A 12,023-nucleotide genomic window follows, 5' to 3' on the forward strand; every position below is an offset into this window, starting at 1 on the left:
ACTTTGAACATGTTAAAAAATTAATTTTTCTGCATTTTACGAAGCTTTTCAGAATTTAGAAACTCAATCTTGATTCCATTGTCCACCTTTCCATCTCGACGCTCTAAATATTTCCATCCACGACCAGTCCCTGCCATCGCTTTGTAAAGAGATTTGTATTCAGTCACCTCACCCGTTTCAATGTTGGTTATTCTCACAGTGATGGGATTTATTCTAACTAAACTAAGCCATTCCCATTTTGGATCAACTGGTTTTTCTTCTTTTATTACATGTGCTTTCTTTTCTTTCGCTTTTCCTAAAATCTCATCTTTACTGATCAAATTATTTTCAACCGCGAGCACCATCAACGTGATTAAATCGTTTGCTGTTTTATTAACACCGTTTTCATTCAACAAATTTTTCAAATACGAAGTTGTATACCTCATTTTCTTAGGGGAAGAAAATTTTTTAAGTCAATTCAATTTTTTTAAAAAAAAGAAGTTAATAAACAGCAGTCATGGCAGTTCCATCTGAAACAAATTTAAGCAATTTATCAGAAATAACCACTGCAAAAATAACAGTATTTGAAATAGTCGCTGTTCGAAACTTTAGGTTTACCACCAATTCAGCTGTTTCTGACGCCACTTTTTCTTTTTGCTTGCTGATATCAACAAAGAACAAGGGATACAATTTTATATACTCAAACAAGGTCAACCCTGATTGACAAACAAGTTCATTTGTGCCGTAGTATTTTTCATCAAAAGAGAACGCATCTGCATAAGCCATGACCACTTTCTTTTCTCCAAAATTCAAGTCGTAATTGTAATTTGGATACTTTATTCCATTAACGGTCACATAAAAATTGCTAACATCACTATGGTCAAATATAGACGGATTAACAGTTTGACTAGAAGATCTGTTCGTCTGAAGTCCAAACACGATTAATCTTAGAATGCTTTTATCCGTAATTCTTCCAAGCAACCAGGTAAATTCTGTTTGTCCAGCTGGAATAAGCTGTCTTTCACATTTGTTCGATTTATAAGCCACTTGAATGGGAATATTTTTAGCCATTAAATTCATGAAATCAGTCTTTCTCGAAACATCTAATTCAACGCGAGGCATATAAAGTCTGAATTTTTTAAGGTCGATCATTCCTGCGCTAACGCTCTCCGCTCTGTAAATCGCATCATCGCATTCTTTCTTTGTAAAGGTGATGGTATGTCTGAACCCATAAACAACTTTGTCATAGGTTTCGCAAAAACCAAAAATGTGCTTCAACGGAATTTTAAACGAAAAAGCTCCAACAGATGTAGTGTCTGCAAACAAATGGTCTCGTCTAACTTTAAATCCTGAATTTTCAACAAGATTTGATGAGTCCATAAACCACATTTGCTTCAAACCATCTGTAATCTGAAATCCGTAAGGATATTTCAACATTCCAAGAATGGTGGTAGCTTGACCTGGATGAATAACTCTCTCCACTTGCTCTCCCGACAAGTCATAAGCCACATCGTTAAACAAATACATTAAAGCATTATTCACCAAGGCGATCTTGTCTGTAGCTTCGTAAATTGTTCCATCACTCTTTTTCAACACTCCTTCAATGAGAATGTAAGCCTCTGATGGTACTGTTTGAATCGATTGACAGTCAATCTCAAAAGTAATCGTTTCTGAAGAATTTAAATTGAGATTGGTTGGAAGGTACTCAAAAAAATCCACTTTTTCAATACCAATATCATACTCTGGGTTCTCAGTCATTCTTAATCGATCAGTATTTATCATTTTTTATTATAGAAAATAAATTTTTTTAATTCAGTTTACGCAAGACGGAGGCACGCACACCCTCTGAAAAAGTCTGAAAAATGAGTTTTTTCAGACCCCAGACACGCCCTTCGGGCGTGTCTCCCCTGCGACAAAAGTACTTTGGCAGAACTTCGGACCCTTCAGACCTTCGTACACTTCAGACCTTCGGAATATCAGAATTTCGGAAGCCAGAATTTCGGAAGCCAGAATTTCGGAAGCCAGAATTTCGGAATACTTCAGGCTATCTTCATGCCTCTTCCCATCTTCACCAGGTCTTGGATTCGGATCGCGTTCTTTTTTGACATTTTCTTGCTTTGAATGGATGAACCAGTCTTTAATTTCTCAATGGTCTTTTTACCTTTATCAATGGCTACGTCTTTAGCAGCAGAGATGACAGAAAAGGCTAACTCTGTACCAGCAGATTTTGCAGCTGTAATCGCTTCTCGTCCTAATTCGCTTTTCGCAGCATTTTTAAGCGAATTCACTGTTGCTTTTGTCATGCTAGAAGCAGCTACTCTTTTGATGAAATTTTTAATCGTGTCTACAATAGCACCTCCTCCAACAACGTTCTTTTTCACATATCTTCGATTATTACAAATAAGCATTTTTAAATAAAACAATTTTTTTTAAATAACTTTATCAATAGTCCTCATTAACGATTTATATTCCTCTTTATTAATCTCCCCTTGTCTCAACAGCTCGTCGCAAATAGCAACAGCCTCATTTCTCGACCCTGTATTTCCAGCATGCCAAGCAGCAATACTCAATTCAAGCTTTTCCAACAACGCATTTGGATCGCTCGGAAGAATGATCACTCCACGACCTTTTTTCTCTTTTTCAATACGCATCATTTTTTCCCAAATAGGAGCAATAAGTTGCAGATATTTCGGCCTCCTTGAAGCTTTTGGTTTATGTGGCTATGAATCAGATCTTATAGCATCACTGTCCATCAAAATTTTTTCATAATTTTGCAAATCTTCTTCAGTATACTCGTTCGGTATTTCAAATTTAGTCATCAGCTCCCAAAGACCTTTTGTTCCTTCATACAACAATAATGTCAATAATGTCCTCCACTTACAATAATGTCTCTCGATCCATTTCAACCTCCATTTTTCCAATGTACATTTTATCTCCAACTTTATTCACTTCAAAAGGCATTTTCTTTTTGATCAGCTTTTTATTAATGAGCGGTTGGAACATCTTTTCGTTGCTTTCGATGAGCGGCTGAAACAGCTTGCTCACATCAGCTTGAAAATTCGACTCTGAAATGTTATCGTTGATGCTGTCTTGATAAATCCTCTTTCTTCTGTCATCAATTTCTTTCAAAATTTCATCCATTTTGTTTGGGTCTTGTATTTTAAAGAAAAACATCTTTTTAAAATACGTGGAAAAAAAACATAAATTGGTTTTTACAATTATGTCGATCCTTTTTTAAATAGGTTGTTGAACGTTTGAATCGCATCTTCTCGTCCTTTTTGGATTAAATTTTCTTTAGTAACTTCATCAATACCTATTTTGGTTTTGGTTCGTATTTCTTCCATCATGGTTTTAAATTTTTGAAGCTTTTCCAAAATCAACTGAAACTCAGAATCACTTATTCTTCCATCTACCAACGCTTTCGAAATATGGTCGCTGATCGTATTCAATTTAGACTCGGCTAACACTTTTATCTTTTCATGCTTCTCCGCTTTCAACGCCAACTTTTTATTCACTTGGCCTCCAACAATCGATAAAAAACCCATTCCAATACCAACACCTTCACACGCAATCTCTGCTGGACTAGCAATAATCGTTGACAAAAGGCCTATTCCAGTCGTACCAAGAGCTATGCATAAGGCTTGCATCGTATTGTCCACATTGGTAATGATCCTAAAAACGCGATGGTACTTTTTGCTGAGATGAACACGCTTTGCTTTTTCACTCTCTATCTCTTTCTGAATCTCACCGATCTTCTGAAGCCTGTAAACGTGTCCTTCTTCATCTGCAGGAGCCTTTGGAAAAACTGGATAAAGCTTTTCATTCAATATTTCCATTTTTTAATACATAAAAGTTATTTTAAATCAATGTAATTAATTTTACAAAGTTTTTCGCCTTTTTTAACAATTACGTCCTGTTTGCTGTCGCTATTCACGTCCATAATGACGTCATCTACAGACTCTGAAATAATAACTTCGTTTTTTCTATAATTCAATTGCTCAGTGATTTTATTCATTAATGTTACCACTGCAACACCTTTCGCCAAATTCAGTCCAATGGATAAAGATATCGTTGTATGGGAGAGAGCAGCAAATTTAATGTCTTTCTGAGCAAAAATCTCATACTGTCCGTTCGTATTGTAATAAGTAGGATAATCCAACGTTTTCGTAGACACAATAATGTTACTCGGTCTTCTTTCCTCCAACTCTCTAATCCTCTCTTCCAAATATCTTAATTGCAAATCTAAACTGTGAACTTCTGCTGCTACAACATTTCTAAAAAACTTGTGAGGAGCATGCATTTTAACATATTAAAAAATAAATTTTTAGATCATTTTTGCAAACTTATCAATTCATTATTGTCCACCCAAGAGTTGAACGAGTCCGGATATCCTAACCATTTGACCAGTGATCTGCTCTTGGTTCTGCGAACGATTTTTTCAATTCTGAATATGTCCTGATGCGCCTTTTGCATCTCCTGCTCGTAAAAAGTACCTTGAATTTCTTTACCGTTAGCGTCAGCAATTTTATACGTAGGAGGATCCGTATACTGAACTTTTGACACGGTAAAAACCTCTTCAGTCCATCTCAGTGTATACTCCTTTTCAAAATTGGACTTCTTTTTTGTTACTCTCATTTGATCACTAGGGTGTCCCAAAAAAAAAAAATTTTTTTGCACGCATGTTTTTCCCATTCCGTTTTGTCTACTGAGTTCATATGTATGACTAAAATTTTTTTTTGAGGTCAATTTCAGCTATATGTAAAATCTAAATTTCTTCATTTTTGATAAAATTTGACATTTTATAACACTATTTTAGATGCGGACCTAATAATTTTACATTTTTAATGCCCCTTACCCTAGAGGATTTGAAAACCAATGATTTTAGACTATAAGAATTAATCCATCTGTTATTTTTTTATAGAAGGTTCATTGAAGCCTGATTCACAGAAAATATTGATAATAATGACTACTTGAACAATCTTTGTGTTTTCTGTATACTGTTTTGTTTTAAATGGTTTTTGTTTATTATTTTGATTTTAACAGCTTATAGTAATAACTAGAAACTTATTTTACTGAAATAAGAACCAATTTTTTCATATATAATTATGTAATAGTTATGAATATCTTCAATATACATATATTTACTTAAAAATTATATCATTAAATGTAACTTTTTTAGGGGGAAATTAGAATTAAATTTTTTTAATATTGTTTTAGGATTAAGTAATAATAAAATTAATAACTTAAATGGGTCGTACTCAAAAAAACAAAAAAAGTAAGAGTGAGAAGAGAAAGTACAGCCTGTCAACAAATCCAAGGAGGCTACTTTTTCTCTTAAAGTTCACAATCAATGGGCTTCCAATAAACCAGCTGGCAACCATTGGAAATATTCTTAGATACATCCAGTTTCTAAAATCTCCCAGGTAAAACAAATAATTATTATTGTTATATAAATATACTATAAAACAATGATAAAATTTTTAAATGGTCTATTTTATGCAATACAGATTTAATCTAATATCACCCCCTCCCCTACAAGTGTTAAAAATGAGACGCAATGAGTAAAAAAGTTACGTAAGAAAAAAAAAAACATAATGATTAATACTTGTCTATTTTTATTTTAGATCTATAAGATTTCAATCTACTAAGTTGATAGTAGCCTGCCCTCAGAAACATGAGAACAGGGATCTGATATGTAAAGATAGTTTCTGCAAGAATTCTGAACAAAGATGTGTTGCCTCCGCTGTAATAGACACTTGGAAGAGAGCAGGGTTTCAAGATTTTATCATCAGTGGATGCAGTGTCACGGATATGATACTGAAGCTCCATAATAAGTACATAAATTTGTATCATCTCAAATCATTGAACTGGAACTCTAGTGAAGGCAACTTCTCTAAGATACAGACAGAGTTTTTAGAGGAGAGTAATACACTCTTTGATATTTCATTACCAAATTTTGAACAAAAAGTAAATCAGGATCGTTTTCGTTCTAAGAATGCAAAAGATGAGGATATTCAGTTCTATCTAGATCAAAAAGGAGAGCGAAACATGTATATTACAGGAGAAATTGATGAAGTATTACAAAATTCAGTTGAAAATAAAAATATTAGGCTCAAGAGGATGGAGGAGGCAATAGGTAAAGGTAGAACCACAATGAATGCAGTAAAATCCAATGACCTTGAGGTTTCTTTGCATTCATCTGAAAATGAATCTGAATCGGAACCAAGTTTAGATTCTTTAGATGATGAAGATTTACCTAATAGACTCAGTCATTCTACTAAATCTAAGATAATGATAAGTATAAGTGCTGAAGATCTGGTTGACTGTACTGCTGCAGTTTCCGCCCAATACAGAGTAGGTATACGACCACAAACTTCCATAGTAGCTGCTATTTGCAATAAAGCTGGTGTGAATCTAGAAGATATTATCCTATCAAGAAGTACAGTTCATAGAAAAAGATTCCAAAAAATAGAGGCAGTAGGAGATAAACTCAGACAAGAAATTATAACAACTCTGAAGGGAAAAAAGCTATGTGTTCATTTTGATGGAAAACGGGTGAAACAGATTGAAGAAGATCTGAAAATAACTGTTTCTGTAGAAAGAATAGCGGTGAGTGTTACATCCCCTGATATGGATGACACAGATGACATACTGCTAGGTGTTGTTCAGACAGCTAGTTCCAAAGGTAGTGACCAGGCTGTAGCAATTTTGAATCTGCTAGAATACTTCAACATTGTTGATCAAATATTTGCTGTTTGCTGCGACACTACGGCATCTAATACTGGAATACACTCTGGAGCTATTGTTATCCTTAGCTCCATCCTTAACACTCCACTTTTATGGTTTCTCTGTAGAAGACATATGCTAGAAATACACATCTCACACTTTATGGAGGCTTTGACTGGAGAGAAGACGAAGGCCCCAAGAAAAGGGCTGTATGTCAAACTCCAGAAAAGTTGGTATTCAGTCAAGAAAGAGGCGGACTAGATGCTAGATCTAGTTAGGTTTGATTGGAGTCAGCTTCAGACTGGGTTACCCCTTTATGAAATTGCTAAGAAAGCTCTGGAGTTTGGAAAAGAAGCCCTTACCTCAAAAACATTTGTCAGAAGTGATTACAGGAAACTATGTGAGCTTTTTGTTTTCTATTTGGGAGGAGAAGTACCTGGATTTTGTTTCCATCAACCTGGAGCCTGCCATGAAGCCAGGTAAAGTATATTGAAAAAATAAAACCTTATAGATAAATTATAAAATTTGTGCAAGTATTATAAATAAAAAATATGATAAATATTAATGGTAACAAAATTTTAATCTTTAGGTTTATGGCTGATGCTTTATACATTCTTACCTTGAGAATAACAGATAAGATCACCATGATTATGAGCGAAAAGGAAAGAAATATGATAGAGACAGCGGCATTCTTCACATCTGTCTGGTATGCACCTTGGTTTCTAAAGTCGTATTTGGTTGCAAAATCACCCTCAAATGATCTTGCCGCTTTCAAAAATGCATTTAGCATCAAAGATAAATATCTCAATCTTGGTTCAGCATTGGTTGGTAGTATGCAAAGACACAACTGGTACTTAACTGAGCAGTTGGTGCTGCTATCTCTGGCTGATGAAGATGTAGAGCAGGAAGTGAAGATAAAGATGTTGGACAGATTAGTTCAGTATGACGTTTCTAACAAGTTCAAAACTGGAAAACCTAAGCTACCCGTCATATCAGAGTCCACTGAGCTTTGGGAATTGGTAGGTCCGGAGAGTTGGCTTCTGTTGAAAATTGCTGAAGTCCCTGATGGTGAAGTAGAACTGTGGAGGAAGGAAAAAGCCTTGAAGTCATTAGATTTATTCAAAAAATTTGTTATAAATTTGACTTGCGTTAACGATTGTGCAGAAAGGAACATACGCCTTATTCAGGACTTTGTATGTGGATACAAATCTGACATTATGCAACAAAATTTAATGCTGGTGGCAAGGGACAATAGAAAGAAGCTTAAAAAGGTTCTTTCTAAGTCCCAGATAAAAAATATATAGTTTGTTATTCCTAAAATACATATTTTTTTAAACATTTTTGTATTTTTATTAAGAAATTGTGTAAAATTTAGGTTTTTAACAAAAATTGGAATTTTACATATAGCTAAAATTGATTTCCTAAAATGTTTTTTTATATATATTTACTATCAGGGGACATAAGAGAATGGGAAAAAACTGCGTGCACATTGAAATTAAAAAAAAAGTGAAAATTTGGGACACCCTATTGATCACCCATAAAAAATTTCGGTTTTGCTCTTTCTGTTTGTACCTTTCCATTCAGATTCCACCAGACTTTATTCTTATTCTTTTCTTCGCTGTCTTCAACTGGTGACATTTTGATGGAAGAGTGCCTTGTGTTGTTGTAATTTTTCACCATTTCATCTAAAACGTCAATGTATTTATTAGTGTTGTTGGCTGAAAAATATTTAAACATTCTCTCTTTCATCGTCCTGTTCCATCGCTCGACGACACAACTTTTTTCCTCGTTTTCAGTAGAATACAATTGAACACCCAACGCTCTCACATCCCTGTTGTAAAATTCTTTTCCTTTGTCCACCCACAATTTGATACACTTTCTTTCTACAAAAATCTTTTTCAACGTTTCAGCTACTTCAAAGCCTGTTTTGCTTTTTAACGGAACGATCCATCCATACTTTGAAAACACAGCAATCACCAAAAGCAAATATTTTACGCCGTTGTTAAATTTTGAAAACGATTGCATGTCAACCAAATCTGCAGTCCATATTTCATCAATGTCGTTCACAATTACTCTTCTTCTTTTAAAATGATGAATCACCGGTTTATGAAACTCCTCTGCAAGCTGATCTGTCCATTTCAAATCACTCACACCTAATCCGAATTTAGCTTTGGCTTTAATCACTGGAGCAATCAGCTTTCTCTCGTTGATTTCTTTTTGAGTGGGGTTAGGAATAGAATCCATCTCCTCAAGCATCATCTGATCTGCTAAATTTCTGTTTTGCTGGTCGTTAAAATATTTATAAGCCAAATCATGATAATATGCTGCATTGTCTACTCTATCCACTGGCTTGCTCCATTCTTGATACATGTCCGTGGAAGTCAATCTCTTATCCAAATTGGTGCCCGGTCCTGCAAAGTTCATCCCAGGAATATGCATTTCTCCTGGAAACTTAGCCCACGGAAGCTTGATTCTGCTCGACATCTTATTCAACGATTCCACTAAATCACCTCCTTTTGCTGGCGAAGATGATCCATTGAGCGCATGCGTAGAAACAAAACTGCATTTAGTCGTTCCGCTAGAGTCGCAAGTTCCTTTGAGCATATTTCGATTTTTTTTTGTCTTCTCATTTTTCAAGTGAATAGTCTCAGCTTCTCTTTTGCATTTAACACAATACATTTTAACATATATAAAAAAAGTTATAATATAAAAAATGGATATTGATAATTTGTCATGGGACATTGATAAAACTAAAAGAAACAACAGCGCGTTTCTGCCAAAAAGCATTCGAGGGCTCATCGTTGGAAAGTCCGGTTGCGGAAAAACAACGTTGCTACTCAATTTGCTTCTCAAGCCTGGATGGCTGGATTACAACCACTTACAAGTCTTTGCCAAATCCCTTTTTCAACCCAACTACCAAATACTCAAAAGGTCCTTTGAGAAGAAACTTTCTAAAAAGGATATTCTTGGTTTGTTGAAAGCAAAAGGAGAAATAAAAAAAATTGAATTTAAACTCTGAAGATGTTATTGACGATCTTTCAAAAAATTATTCTGTCAACGAGAATATAGAGTGTCAATTTTTCGAAAATGAAGAAGACGTACCTGAACCTCAAAATCTCGATTCAGCCAAAAACAATTTGATGATCTTTGACGACTTGCTACTCGAAACAAAACAAAACACGTGCAAAAAATACTACACCCGAGGAAGACACTCCAACGTGGACTGCTTTTATCTCGCTCAAAACTATTTCTTGCTCCCCAGACAAACCATACGAGAAAATGCCAACTTTATTTGTCTCTTTCCTCAAGACGATAAAAATATTAACCATATTTATCTAGACCACGCTTCGAGAGACATGCCTTTTAAAGAATTTAAAGCCTTTTGCGAATACTGCTGGTCTAAACCACACGGATATGCCGTCATTGATTTATCCTCTAAAAAAGAATTTGGAAAATACCGAAGCGGGTTGGACGATTTTTTATTCTTCTAAAAAACTATTTAAAAAATAATTCTTATTTAAAAAATGCCTGGTATTATAATCAATGTAGATGGAAAATCAAGTGTTATCACAACTGAATTTTTAGACAAAATCGTTTTTGACGAAGGAAAAAGTTATGAAATGGCTTTTCTCGGGCTTGAGACTTATAACAGCATTCCAAATGTAAACAGTAAAAACAATTCTTTCAAATACAGCATGAACAATGGAGCTAATTGGGAAAACGTTATCATTCCTGATGGAAGCTATGACATTAAAGACATCAACGAGTATTTGCAAAAGTCTATTTCATTCACGATAAAAACAGCTCAACGCGGAAGTTATATTATTGCGAATAAAATTAATTACTCTCCAAACAACGTTCAAATTGGAATCAATTGAAATTGGCTTGAATTATTTGATTGACTTTAACGTGGAGAACAGCATCGCTTCAGTGTTAGGGTTTACTAAAAGAAAATTAAATTCCAATTCTGAATACGAGTCTGATCATATCGTTAGAATTTCAAGCATCAACACCATCAGAATTGTTAACAACGTTATCGGATCATCCTATATTAATGGAACCCAATTAAATTGCATTTACTCCTTTTATCCAAATGTTAGTCCAGTTTTTAAAATCATTGAGAGACCAATGCATTTGATTTATCTTCCTGTTAAACTGTTCGAAATTTCAACAATAGTTACTCGCATCATTGATCAAAATGAAAATTAGGTTGATTTTCGTGGAGAGGATGTTACAATACGATTTCATATTCGAGAAGTAAAATAAATAAAATTTTTTATCTATTAAAAATGAGCAATTCTCAAAACATTAAACTGAACATCTCACAAGGTCAAGCTGATAAAATTAAAAAAGCAATGCATGATAAAACTGATGCTAGCATTAAACTCTCTCATCAAGACTTGGACGGTGAACATGTTCTCGCTGTCACTAACGCGCAATTGAACAAAATTAAAAAAGCATACAGCAATGGAAAAGGTGTCACTCTTAAACTCAGCAAAAGACAAATTGCATACAACTCTAAAGTGGAAGGAGGTTTCATCAGAGCTCTTTTACCTTTATTAGGAATGCTTGCATCTCGTTCAGCTCCAGTGCTTGCCAATGGCTTATTGGGTGGACTTGCTTCATCTGCAGGTTCAGCTATGGTTGATAAAATCGCTGGACGTGGTGTGGTTTACTTGAGCAAAAATGGTCATGGAATGAAGTTAAAGACTGTAAGTGGTAACGGATTGTTTATAACTCCATGGACTAAAAATGCTCAAGGTGATGGACTCTTCATTAAAAATGGAAAAGGTTATAAATATGCTGGTTCTGGTTTGCTGCTTGGACCCAATTCACCCTTCTCAAGCATCCCATTCTTAGGAGCTATTCTATAAACTTCTTTCACCTTTTTCAAGAATTTAGATAAACTTTTAAACAAATTTAAAAAATGATTGACCTTCAATGGATTGATGTAGAAGGAATTATTTTACCTAATGAAGCTTTGACCAACTTTAAATTGATAAAGGCTGCTAAACGGTTAAAATTAAAAAGCTTTCGAGGTGTTTTTATGAGAGATGATCTGCCAAAGAAGTCGAGAAGAAAAGAATGCGGGATTATCAACACGGGAGACTAGAGCACAGGTGGGTTTCATTGGGTGTGTTGGTTCAAAGACGGTGATAAGAAATATAGTTTTGATTCTTATGCACAGCCTCCTCTTGTCGAATTAGTTAAATATTTGAAAAGTCCCGTTTATTATAACAGCGAAAGGGTTCAGTTTGGTGATACGTCTTATTGCGGTCACTTGTGTCTTTACGTCTTGAAAAAATTGAATGAAGGGT

At 34.7% G+C, this 12,023-nt stretch overlaps 1 pseudogene across 1 annotated transcript; it reads left to right on the top strand.

Annotated features, from left to right (window-relative positions):
• The first annotated feature begins 6,474 nt into the window (after positions 1-6,474).
• Positions 6,475-7,945, top strand: LOC149890847 (uncharacterized; annotated as a pseudogene). The gene is made up of 2 exons (XR_016451203.1): positions 6,475-7,184; positions 7,295-7,945. The product of XR_016451203.1 is annotated as an uncharacterized LOC149890847 (transcript).
• Positions 7,946-12,023: the final 4,078 nt, after the last annotated feature.

Source organism: Hydra viridissima, unplaced genomic scaffold (genome assembly GCF_058129835.1).
Source record: "Hydra viridissima isolate aposymbiotic clone 2 unplaced genomic scaffold, HvirCarnegie_v1 scaffold_3, whole genome shotgun sequence".
Classification (NCBI taxonomy): domain Eukaryota; kingdom Metazoa; phylum Cnidaria; class Hydrozoa; order Anthoathecata; family Hydridae; genus Hydra; species Hydra viridissima.